The following is a 12,011-nucleotide window of genomic DNA, read 5'->3' as shown; positions in this document are numbered from 1 at the left end:
GGACTACGTTTCATCCGGTCGAATGTAGAAGGGAAGGTGGAGTCGTGGTAAGGCGATAAGCGAATATTCGAGCAAACAAGACACCATTTAACAGGTTAACAACGATTTAATGGAAAACAAAATATACGTTACAAGAATCTGACATAAAAGGGTTGACATATAAAATAAGCTATATATCCCTACCACGCGAAGAGAGAGAGAGAGCTCACATAAATGGGTTCCATACCTCTTGGACAATCAGTAATTCAAATATGCTGTTCGTCACGATGATCGAATATTCCTTTTTAGGGAAGGGTCGGTGGCACTTGAGGCACAAAAGTCAAATATATTCCGTAGACACAAAGGGTAAGATCGCGACTCGATCTAAATCGATGATTGACTCCCCTGAGAGGGGAAGGAAGCATCTTATATAGCTTTTTGCTGGGAAAGTTGGTCACGTGCATGTGCTTAGGCCATAGGTGTTCCCGGGATTGGAAACAATACGGCGAATTCGGGCGCTAACTATAAACTTAAGTTGCAAGATGATCTGTACTCAGCGTAAGAACAATGGATAGTTGACAGTTATACGGCCGGGGACGCATATTTTCTCGTCCAGGACCGTTTTTAGGCAGGAATGTTTATCATAGGAAAATTTTCCATTCACTATAGGGAACAATTTTATTATAAGTCGTATTATATTCGGATTATATCCAGTATTAAGAAAGGGGTAATTATTAATTCGGATATAATTTATTAAAACTTTACGTTCAAGGGGATTTCCAGATCTCACAATATCTTGACAGCTCACTTTAATCAGGACCCATTAGAGGTAAAACTGACTTAGTGTAATGATTATATAATCTTGTATTAAACTCTTAACTTATGTTTTCTTTTCAATTAGCGTTTCTTTGGAATGATAAGACAAGGAAGTGGAAGCAATTCTCATCCCACAACAGTACAGTTCTTATACCTGTATAGACTGATGACTGTGTACAGTTTGGTTCGTCCTCCCAAACGAGCATCAGTTCAAACTGATCCTGGATCTTCCCTTGTTACTTTAAAAAATCTTCTTCAGAGTTATAAAAAACCATTTAAGGAAGTTCAAGAACAATTGGAAGAACATTTACAAAATTTGCTTTGTAATCCAAGCCTGCCCTGTGGAGATCCTACTGATAATGAATTATTAGATCACGATTATTGTGCACCAGAAACATTTAAGTTTATTTTACATTATTTAGGAGGTTACATTGTTCGTCATCTGCTGCCATCACTTGGTTGTGAAGAATGCAAAAATATATTAACAGCAAAACCTGAAGATGCTGCACCAGAGAAGACATTTACATTCATCAAATCTCGAGGAGGTTTGTTATATCCAAGCTATAAGCTTTGCCAATTGATGTACTGGGCAGAAAGCGAAGTATGTGAACAATTAACAAACCCAAACATGAATGTTTATTTTTTAATAATGGATATTATATTAAATCAGTGTTCTGTTACATTGATGATAGAATGCCACAATGCTGGTCACAAGTCCTACTTGACCTCCAGATTTTTGCACTTTTTTGTTACCTGTCGATTGCATTTTTTCACGCGAACGATTAATCAATTATTTATTTCATCAATTGAAAGTAAAAAACATGGAAAAATTTCTCACTTAAAGTAAATTTTAATAGCGCAAATAATTATAATTATTATTATAATTATAATTATGTGTAATATAATTTGTTTGTATGTATAATAAATTTTTAACGTATAATAAATTGGCATAATAGCACAATTTAATAATTGTACTATTATGTCAGTTTTGTTCCTTGTCATTTATTTAACTGAATATCAATCTTTATTAAATAAACATTTCTCAGCGATGGAAGGTGTTTAATGTTTTATTAAGTGTCATTTATTTATCCATAAACCTGGTTTTGGGTTTAAATAAAAACCTTTTCATTCTTATAATAAAATTCATAGAAAATTATGAAATCAAACTCGAAGGTTATATAACTTTCAATAAAAAAAAATTTTCGACCTCACTGCGATTCGATCTAGCGCTCTTGTAGTGATTGCAGTGCCCCTGGTGGTAACATTTGTCTCTAGTTGATTTTAGCTACTAGCGAAGATAGGTAGTCGAAAGACCAGTTAATCTACCGACTCTGTTCCTACATTGAAGACTCATTGTTATTATCTTCGTCAGGATATACACCTAATTATGACTCCTTGGTTAGAGACGTGCAAACTCAGTCTTTCCATTAATGTTAAGATAATAGAAGAAATTCTAAATCTGTCTTTATCTGTAGCTAATTTGAATTAATAAATATTGTTAATAATTACTCATGATGTTTTAATTCCTCTAGACGTGAGTTTTTTGAACCGTTAAATAATTATGTTGATTTTTACGTAGGTAGATATACAGGGTGTTTTAGTACGAGGTACACTCCCACCAACTATTGATAGATTAGCAAAAAATAAGTCTGAACCTTTATATCATTTTTCCATGATAAATTTTCCTGGCCCCCCAAAAAAATCGCTAAAGTGAAATCTTAAAATCAAATTATCAGCCATACTATGCATTTTTATAACAACTTTTTCATATTTACGAACAAATAGTACCACAAATTTTACATTGCAATTAATAACAAAATTAAATTACATTTTAAGTTACTAAAAATCTATCTTGAAAAAGTGTCGAAAAATCGAATTTTTTAGGTACCGCCTGTACGGAAAGAACTCATAGCTGCAAATATCAAAAGTTGGGTCTATAAATTTATTTTCTTTATGAGCCTATACCTAGAAAGATTAATAAGTGATTTAAAAAATAAAAAATAGTTTTGAACATATATTTTGCTTATCTACCCATAGCACGCGGGAGTGCACCTCGTACTGAAACACAGTGTATAAACATAGTATGTATTTCACACCTTCCCTCCCCATTTAGACTATGCCTATGACAACAAGTCGATCGCGACATATTTTTAAGATAAAAAGTAGATCTCACGTACACAAAAGTTGGCCACCCCTGGTCTATTAGACTTGGTTGAAAACGCTTGCTAAATGAAAGCGAATCCCAGTAGCCGAAAAGGTATTTATAGACTGATTTTGAATTATTTTGCTCAGATTGGTTTAGTTTATTGAATTCCTCTTCTATTTACAAACGAATTCTCATTATATTTAACAGCTGGAAACGCCTTCATTGAAATATGAGTGCAATCAATACCTCTTGCAATACGTAAAGAATCGCGTTTGGAGAGACGCGATGATCTCTCGAGACGTAAACAAATTATTATAATTATGAATAATAAGTAAACTTTTGGTATAAAATAGTTTTCGCAAGGTGTCCATTTATCTAATCGCGTGCCGCGTAGTTTTCCAATGATATATTAACTGCTGTAACTAGGGATTGCAATTGCTGGATCCCTCATCCAGCAATCCAGCTGGATCCAGCGCATTCTTCGGCCTGCTGGATCCAGCACCAGGTGCTGGATCCAGCGCTGCGGATCCGCAAATACTCAATTAACTTGTTAAATAATTGCGAAAAAGTCTACGTCGTCGCGTTGCCGCTTTGCTAACTACTAGACTGCTACTAATTACTTACTCACTACTTTACTAACACTAATAATTAAATTACTTATAAATAAACTATACTTTAATCAATCCAGCAAAATTTAATAAAATAATAACGTACTCAATCGCTTTTAACGATCTTCCTCAGTTACAAAAAAATACATTAACTATAGAACATAAAATGTGCTTGGAATAAATGTAAAAAGAGTAGTGCTTAATTACATTCCATTTTTAAACAAGATACATAAATGTACTGCAGGTCTAATAATTTTCGTATTGTATACCGACGTAATCCTACTGTTTTCAAACTTTTAAGAAACGATAAAAAGAAAGAGGATGGGAATTCAACAACAGGTATATATTCGGTGCCTTTACACAACCAACGTTTCAATTCCAAGCTTGTTTATGTGGGTGCAACGATGCGCAGTTTAAAACAAAGGCCCAAGAGCACAAATATACAATCAGTAAGAACCTTGACAACACTGCGCTGGCATCATACGCAAGACAGAAGGATGTTAACGTCTAATGGGATCAAGCGACAATTATAAAAACGACGACGAATAGGCAAACGGTCAAACATCTTGAGAGATTGGAAATCTGCAAGGCGCACATGACAACTGGTTGTATAAACCATAGAGATGCGGACTCATTGTCTACCATGTGGAGATCCTTTTACATTAATTAATGTTATTAACGGACAATGCTGGTTTCATTGGATCTTATATAGGCTACAGAGTGTTTTTTTTAAAACTGACGGTACTCAGAGACATCTGTAGAGCAATCTAACAGCCGAACTGTCGCCAAAATTGGGAGAGTGACTAAGGACGACATGGGAAAGAGATTCCGCGAAGAAAAAAGTAGTACCCAAATTTTTCGGTAGGGGTGGATTTGGCGCTGTTGTAGCAAAACAGCTAAGAATCTGCATAAAATCCAGCTGCAATTAACAAACACACGAATGAATAATCAGACAGAGGCTTCAGTGTAATAACGAAAGTTTAATTAATCAGCAAATAACCTTCTCCCTTCTTCAATGTGATCACCGTCCTGCTGGACAACTCATTGCATCCTGAACACCGTGTTCTCTATGGCCGAACGTAACATCGTCCGCAGGAATGTTCATCACAGTTCGAGAAATGTTGTCCTTCAAAGTCATCAAGTTTGGGACACTACTAAGATATACCTTGGACTTTAAGTAACCCCACAGGAAAAAGTAACATGGGGTTAGATCCGGGGAGCGAGGCGGCCATGCAAGTGGAAAAAAGCGACTGATGACCCTTTCTTCAGTGAAGTGCTGGTAGCTTTTTCGCTACAACAGCGCCAAATCCTCCTCTACCGGCGAATTTAGGTACTACTTTTTTCTTCGCGGAATCTCTTTTCCATGTCGTCCTTAGTCACTCTCCCAAATTTGGCGACAGTCCGGCTGCTAGATTGCTCTACAGATGTTTCTGAGTACCGTCAGTTAAAAAAAAACACCCTGTATATATTTTTTCCGCTATTTATTTTGTTTATTTATCTATATTTTGTCCGTTTGGGCGTTTTCCGTTAATTTTCATATTTATTCCGAACACATTTTATGTTCTATATTTAATGTTGTATTTTTTTTGTAACCGAGGAAGATCGTTAAAAACGATTGAAAACGTTATTATTTTATTAAATTTTGCTGGATTGATAAAGGTGTAGTTTATTTAACTTATTCTACTTCAGTACATAGTTTTATATACCTGTAAATAACTACAGACTAATATGTAGAGCCTATATATGAAAACTGGTAAGACTGATAGCCACTTAGCCACTGATTATCCGTCCTTACATTATTATAATATATTAATATAAATTAATCAGTAGAATTACCTTTGCTATTATTTAACTTAGATTATAATTATAATGTAAACTAAACATTTAAAGTTAATTATTTCTATCTCAAATGTTAAACCGAACCAAAGTTAATTTTACTACCTAAGTGTGTAAGAAGTTTTACTGATTTATAGTGACCAGTCTAAATAATAAAAGCTTTTAAAGTATTTTTTTAAATGTTTTATTTCATTAAAAAAAACATAAATTGCAGGATAGATAGATAGATAGATAACATTTTATTGCACCAAAAATACATCCACGCTGGATCCGCTGGATCCGCGCTGGATCCAGCTGGAATGATTTCAATCCAGCAAAAATCCAGCTGGATTCAAAACACTGCTGGATTGCAATCCCTAGCTGTAACACTACGTTACGGGTTCTCGACCGAAACTAGACACGTCGAAATCTTGTTTAAATTGAAAATATACAGTCAGATAAAAGCACAGTATGAGTTGCCAAGAGTCTTTCCGCCAAAAAACCCGAAAACGTTTACGCCTATCCTCCCGCTACGAGCATTCCAACCAAAATGCCATCTTCTATTTTCCCTACAAAAGGCGCCCTAATATTCACAATAACTCTTAACAATACAATTTTAACAATCGTAGAAACGAGTTGTTTATTCGAAGCGAATATTGTCGGAGGCAAATTTTTGAAGAGCGAATTAATTTTGAGACAAAGAGTTGTAAAAGTAAGTTAAATTATCTTATTTTGTGTTTACTCACATTAGTTGTGTTATGGAAAGTCCTTAATTGAAATCAAAACAATACTTCAATGCTGATTTTCGTGGCATAATTTAAGAAATTGAAGCCTGCCATTTATGACACTTATTTGTAAAAATTACTCTACTAATCAAATCCCCGATGCCTTTAATTGGTAAAGATACGTTATTTTTTAATTATTGTAATTATTTTTACTTTTTCGCTGTTGTATATAATGGAGAAAAAGTACAGTGAGCGATGGAAAACGACTTTCCCCAACATTTTTACACTTTTTGAATTGGAGGAACTGTGAAACGTATAGAAATGCAAAAAAAAAAAAAAAGAAAAAAACTTAAATCTTCAAAAGTATTAATTCTGTTCAGAGTTTTACTAGAAACTTGGGCGTAAGACTAAGGGAGCATAGATATAACGAAACAAAAGGGTCTAATACTACAATTTTGTCACAAATGGCGCAAGCTCAAGGTTCTGAACTGAAGTGGAACGAGGCAACAATTATCAAACTTTTGTCTTCTCCAACTTTATCAATGACGGCGAAGAAGATTGAAATATATAGATATAGGCTACAAGAAGGCTGTTTAAATGCAAGAGATGCCGAGAGCCTGCCGTCAGCGTGGAAGTTCGTGGTTAAAAAATTTACTAAAAACTCTGACTAGAATTAATACTTTTGAAGATTTGTTATTTTATTTTGTTTAATTTTATACGTTCTTCCGTTTTCTCTTGTAAAAATTTTTAAAATTTTTGTTTTAAATTTTTTGATTTAAATTTTTGTATTCTATTCATGGAACGTATCTGTTTCATTTTTGTTTTCGACCTGAAGATGGCCTGTTAATCGAGCTGAAAACGTTTGTTTTTTCAATTATATATATTTCTCGGCAACAAATAAGATGTTTTGTTTCTGTTTATTTATTATGCTGAGTACTTTTGATACTCAAGTATATTAGTATTCACATATCTGCATATACAGTCACGTAACTTCCGACAAGATCATTGACACAGAGGATAGATACACTGTGTATTATTGAAACCTATGCTCGGGCCTTTATTCACAGCAGAGCCATAATCTGTGTAATAAAATTGTTTCCGCTGTCTCTCTGATAAAGTTTAGAAAAATCTATCCAAATAATTAAAAGCAAATTTCAAAAAAATATAGTAAATCAAAGCACTGTTTAAAAATTGTAGGATCTTCGATCAATCATCCTGTCTTCGGTTGCTAATATATCTATCATTGACCCTGCAGTCAGATCTTTGATTTTGTTTCTTATTTAATTAAAATACTAAAATATCCATAGAATTAGTCTTTCAATTCGACTATCAAGAGACTATTTATACTCGAAATGTTTTAATTTTTTTCAATATTTTAACATTAGTAGTCAGTGACCAATGTCATACTGTAAGTCTTGATACCTAACAACATTTACCCTCATGGTTATACATAGTTACGCACACAATGCATAATTATATAGAAATAATAAGGTAATGAATGTATTCAATAGCAGCAAACTCTTTCAAATATTTGACTACTTATTTACTGAATTTATTCACGTTATTTCTGCCTTTTTGATGTTATACAAAACTAGGTTTTGATTTCAAGCTTAATAATGATTAAACTACTAATTTTGACGGCCGGATGTCCGAGCGTTAAAGGTGGCAGCCTACTGCTCTGGGGGACCCGGGATCGAATCCGAACGGGTCGAATAATCCCCAGTAATTTTTCGGGGGTGGACCGTTCGGATATGTCAGGCCCCGTCCCTCACCACCCGGTCGCCCCATTGTGGGCCTGGCCGAACCCATAATGGGCCTACTAAAAGAGGCCCTCTTAGTGCCCACAGGGCGGAAAGAGTTAAAAAAAATAAAACTACTAATTTTGATTTAAGAGGTTGTTACAGACTAAAACACGGATTGCGTTTTTATTATATAAAACTTTATAATAAAGATATGTAATTTTTATTGTAAATTTTCATATTTTAGTGGCTGAATTAAACGTTGAAAAAGATAATAAAAGTAAAGTATCAAGGATTGAACTGAGACAAATGTCTAAAATTTATAAGAAAAAGTCAGTAACAGAAATTCTTGAAGACAACGAATCAATAATCAAAAAAAGTGTGACTACGGAAACATATTCCGTAATTTCTAATGAATTTTCTGTCGTAAGTTTAAAGTTAATTTAATTATTTTTTAATTTTTTTATCATTTGAAAGTTGAGTACTACAAACCTGATAAATACAACATTGTTATATTAATACCAAAATATACATATATATTTATTTATTCAGCACAATGAAGTGCAATTGATAGGACACAAGGTGTTCATTACATACTTTATTTATTCATTGATACGCGTTTTGGGTTCTTCTACCCCGGTTCATTCAGTTTTTAATTCCTTTTTTATTATACATAACACCCAAAACAGGTATCAATGAATAAATAAAGTATGTAGTAAACGCCTTGTGCCCAATCAATTGCAATCCATTGTGCTGAATAAATAAAGCATATAAGAAGACACAGTTTAAAATAAGAGAAAGAAACATATTTATTTTATGTAAGTTCACTTCATACTATTTATTTATGAAGTTGTTCCTTGTTTAGTTTTTAAAATTGATAGATTCGTTTCACACAGAATATTTGAAGTATTATTGCTTATATTAATGATACTACGTTTTAGGTAAATATAAAATATACTGATACTACGTTTAGAAATAATTGCTTTCATATGATCTGGGAATAGAATATTAACATATTTTGATTCCAAGTCATAAATTAGAAAGACAATATTATTTTGCAATTAAATAATTAAAAGTATCTCTTTGATGGATTTAAATAATTAATTTTACGTCATATCTCCGATTTGAATGAAAATATCCACGATAAAAATTGTTGTTTTTGAAAAGTTATAATGCGAAACGACATTCTTGTGTTTATAAATGTGTACAGATTGCAGATAATTCAACGACAGGCAAACAATGACAACGACCAAAATTCATCGTGACATAGTTACAATGCAAAGCGGCAATACTTTTGTCAGTTTTTTTTAATTTAAAAAAATGACACAACTCTCGGTCTAGCCCAGACCCCGTATATAGTTAATAGACACTTTGGTTCTCTAAGGTTCTCTTAGGGTGGTCTCGGTTTTCATCTATCTAACTCCGTTCCCGAGATTAGCGAAGAACAGTCAAACAGCCAGACCAACGACAGTGCAAAAGTATAGTTACAATTTTAAGATTGCAGTTCAGTTAATATACACCTGGGGTGCAAAAGTAGGTATATGTTACTATCGAAAAACATACAGGAAGAAAATAGGAAGAAAAAACATATACATGCCAGTTATAATTAAAGTTGCCCAACTCAGACCTGTCTAGAGCCCATTCTCCTGAAAGTATTTTGATGAAACTTCGTATATGTGGTATATAGACCACGGAGAAAAGAAAAATGCAAAAAAAAAAAAAAATTTAGTTCGAATTTTTACAACTAGTTGAAAAAATGGCGCATGAAGAACAGTAAAAACAAACTGGAAACAAGCAGAAGATTTTTATTCACAACATTTGTTCAATGTGCAATTCATCACATGTTCAAAACGCTTAACAATGCTTTAAGACGTTTTGAACACGTGATTGATGCAAATGGATTGCACAGTAAACAAATGTTGTGAATAAAAATCTTTTGTGTGTTTTCATTTTGTATTTCTTGTTCTCTATGCGCAATTTTTTCATTTAGTGGTAAAAATTCAAACTAAATTCTTTTGCATTTTTTTCCCTGTGTCCATATAACATATATACCAAGTTTCATCAAAATACGTTCATAAGAACGGGATCTAGACAGGTCTGAGTAGGGCAACTTTAATTAGAACTACCTTGTATTTTTATGTACAAATTAAATCACAAATAAGGAATACGAACTAAGATTGTAAGAATAATAATAATAATGAACAACAAACATTTGTATTTCTCAGATTTTCAACTGCATAACTATATTTGCACTCCCTCCATATTATTGTCAATGAAGTCTTAATGTTTTCATTATCACTCTGCGTTAATGTACAATAAAGCACAATTTGAGCAATATTTTTCCAATTGTCAATTACAACCACTTTTTGAAGCTGCCTGTCATCGCGTTATTAAATTCGTTTAGCAATTACTAAAAATATAACTGTCGAATATTATTAATCAAATTTAATATTTAATAAATGTATTTAAAACTTTTTTTCAGAGTTCTGCCGAAAATTCGCATGAAAGTGTTTCTTCGACGTCAGCATCAATTGTCAATACAAATATCGAACGTCGTCATTTATTCAAAAAATTTATGATAGTAAAAAAGTTTTCTTCAATAAGAGAAGTCAATTACAAAGAGGATGAAACAAGCCTTCTAGACGACTATTCATCAGAAACTCGTGATAGTGAATTGGGGGCTACATCAAGATATTGTACAAAAACGATTGACGAAATCATGAACGAAAATGCTGATGAAATTGGTACGATGATAAGTTATTGCTTTTATAATACAACGTCTTTCAATTTCTCTTATAATTAAACAGTAAGAAAAGTTTTCGAATCGTCTGTATAAAAATTTTAACATAAAATTAGATAAGTTTGTTAGTATTAACATTAAAATTTGGTAATTAATGTTTCTTGCATTGATAATGAAATTAGAGTGGAAGAATACTTTAGAATTTATTTTACTTAAGCAGAAGTTTCTTTTTTGAATGAAAAGTACTTTAATGTTTGTTGTATCTGTTTAATTAAAATTCTAATTTTGTCACACATTCTATCACTCTGTGCACTTTGTCATTCTTGAATTGCTGATTAGTATTCGAAATCATTTATATCTTGTGTTCACTGCAGACGGATAATGTAACTGTATGTTTCAGAAGCGTGATCGTTTTTGTATAATTTATAGTTAATGGCCGCTTTATATTTTTTACACAAAAAAGAAGGCAGCATACACACTAAACGTACCATATTATATTTTTCAGAAAGATTAACAAACAAAATAAAGAAAGACCTACAAACGACGAAGAAGTTGTTTAAGCCGGAAAAAGTCGTTGATAATATTGACTCATGTTCCAAAATTTCTGATGAATTTTCTGTTGTGAGTTTTAAGTTAATTTAATTATTTTTCAATTTTTTATCATTTGAAAATTGAGTAATACAAATCTGATAAATACAACATTGTTATATTAATACCAAAATCTACATATATATTTTTATATTTATTTATTCAGCACAGTGGAGTGCAATTGATAGGACACAAAGAGCTTATTACATTCTTTATTTATTCATTGATGGGCGTTTCGGGTTCTTTTATCTCTTTTCAGTCAGCCTTTAATTCTTTTTCTCTTATGCATAAAACTGTAAAAAGCGAATCAATTGCACTCCATTGTGCTGAATAAATAAAGTAAATAAGAAAACACAATTTAAAGTAAGAGAAAGAAACATATTTATTTTATGTAAGTTCACTTCATACTATTTATTTATGAAGTTGTTCCTTGTTTAGTTTTTAAAATTGATAGATTCGTTTCACACAGAATATTTGAACTATTATTGCTTATATTAATGATACTACGTTTAGAAATAATTGCTTTCATTTGATCTGGGAATAGAATATTATCACATATTTTGATTCCAAGTCATAAATTAGAAAGACAATATCATTTTGCAATTAAATAATTAAAAGTATACTCTCTTTGATAGATTTAAATAATTAATTTTACATCATATCTCTGATGTGAATGAAAATATCCACGATAAAAATTGTTGTTTTTGAAAAGTTATAATGCGAAAAGACATTCTTGTGTTTGTAAATGTGTAAATTGCAGATAATTCAACAGACAGGCAAACAATGACAACGACCAAAATTTATCGTGACATAGTTACAATGCAAAGCGGCAATACTTTTGTCAGTTTTTTTTTA

Source organism: Centruroides vittatus, unplaced genomic scaffold (genome assembly GCF_030686945.1).
Source record: "Centruroides vittatus isolate TY-2023 unplaced genomic scaffold, ASM3068694v2 contig_1777, whole genome shotgun sequence".
NCBI classification, from domain to species: domain Eukaryota; kingdom Metazoa; phylum Arthropoda; class Arachnida; order Scorpiones; family Buthidae; genus Centruroides; species Centruroides vittatus.
The sequence above is the reverse complement of the archived record's forward strand: the minus strand, read 5'-3'. Positions refer to the sequence as shown.